Source organism: Musca autumnalis, unplaced genomic scaffold (genome assembly GCF_047663935.1).
Source record: "Musca autumnalis isolate F117 unplaced genomic scaffold, ASM4766393v1 scaffold_4, whole genome shotgun sequence".
Classification (NCBI taxonomy): domain Eukaryota; kingdom Metazoa; phylum Arthropoda; class Insecta; order Diptera; family Muscidae; genus Musca; species Musca autumnalis.
In genome coordinates this window covers 31,410,637-31,412,748 of record NW_027411977.1, presented here as the reverse complement: position 1 = coordinate 31,412,748, position 2,112 = coordinate 31,410,637, and positions in this window count along the sequence as shown.

Below are 2,112 nucleotides of genomic sequence, written 5' to 3'. Positions count from 1 at the left end.
CTAAACTGCTTACTCAGCCCAAAGTAGCATCTGCTAGCCAACACTATTCTTCTTCGTATTTCACAACTGATGTTATTTGTTGTGTTTATGGCGGTGCCGAGGTAGACGAAGTCCTTTACTACCTCAAAATTGTAGGTACCAACATTCACAGATGGTGTGGGGTTTGTGGACAGATTACGCGTCGATACCATCAATTGGGTCTTTTCGCCGTTTACCGCCAGACCCACTTTCGCAGATTCTGCTTCGACATTCCTAAAGGTATCAGTTACTTCCTTTACTGATCTATGTCATCAGCATAAGCAAGAAACATGTGGCTATTGGTGTAAATTGTGTCATTTCTTTTGACGTTTGCATCTCGTATTACCTTTTCCAGCAGGATGTTGAAGAGATCACACGAAAGGCTGTCTTCTTGTCTGAAACCTGTTTTGGAACTGAACTGTTCGGAGAGGTACTTTCCAATTTTAACTGAGGACCTAGTATCAGTTAAAGTCATCTTACAAAGCCGGATGAGCTTTGCGGAGATACCAAATTCAGACATTGCATGGAATACCTTTAATCGGAGGGGACTGTCGAAAGCTGCTTTATAATCGACAAAAAGGTGATATGTGTCGATCTGCATCTCTTGGGTCTTCTCCAGGATTTGCCGCAGGATAAATATCTGTTTAATGGTGGACTTGCCAGGTCTAAAGCCGCATTGGTATGGTCCAATTATTTCATTGACCTTTGGCTTTAGTCGTTCGCACAATATCCCTGACACTATCAGGGCAATCACGAATAAAAATTCCGTGCGGAATTTTTTCCCTTTCCCCAATTTCATAATTTTTTATTTCCATATTTATGTCCAAAAAGAGAATATTTTTGTTGATTCAGCGAAAATATTGCATAATTAAGTGATTCTAGTAGTTTCCAATGTTTAAAAATATTGATTTTAAAAGAATTTCACTTTTTAAAAATATTTTCCGTGCGGAAAATTCCGAGGGAAATATTCGTGATTGCCCTGTATATTATAGGCAATAGGGAGAAGACTTATGCCCCTATAGTTGGAGCATACAGTCTTATCTCCTTTCTGCCAGATGGTGCTAACTAGCTGATGCATACACCTTTGGCGTGGTATCTGTTCGTGCTTTATTTGCAACGTTTTGACGGGTACGTACCTTTGCAGCAACAAGGTAGTGGTCGGAATCTATGTTTGCTCTTCGGAATGGTCGTAATTCCAACACGCTCGATGAATGTCTTCCATCTACCACAGCGTGGCCAATTAGATTTCTCGTTCTTTGTTCTAGAGACAGCCAGGTGACCTTATGAATATCGAGATGCTTAAATCTGGTACAGGGTAGTTTTTTTGCCGCTGAAAAGTCTATCAGCATCATACCGTTGTCAGATGTTTCACTGTGGAGACTGATGGTCCAAAGATATTCTCTTCAACAATATTGACATTAAAATCGCCTAGAATAATTTCATGGGCAGTGCAACGGTCACATGTTTCTTCTAAGCGCTCGTAGAATATATCTTTGGTCTGTTCGTCCTGTCTTCGGTTGGAGCATGAGCGCAAATAAAGCTGATGTTGAAGAATTTTTGCTTTTGTCCGTATTGTAGCAAGCCTTTCATTCACTGCGATGAAACTGGAGACCAGATATTTTAACATCCGACCAACTAAAAATCCGCAACTAAACTCATGCTTTGTGTCATGGCGGCTATAATAGAGTGCGTCACATTTAGGTGTTGTTGTGACGCCATTGCCAATCCATAGTATTTCCTGTATGGCAGTAATGTCGATCTCTTACTTTTCAAGTATATCTGCCAATGCGTAAACTGCACCTTCTCTATAAAGAGTGCGAACATTCCAGGTGCAGATTCGCAGATCATGGTCCTTAAAAAGTGTGCGGGGGTCGTCAACTTTAGAGCAGCGACGACCACAGAAATACAACCAAAGCGAAGACATGAGCCCTGTTCCTTTACGTGCAAGAATCTTCAAGTTTTACCACTTTTTACTCGAAAAGCGTTCCTTTACTTCTGACATCATACAATTCATATGAGAGCAGTTCATAACTTTTGCTACTTTTGCCGGTTTTACCATTTTCAAAAGTAAAGGAACAGACCAATGTATGAACG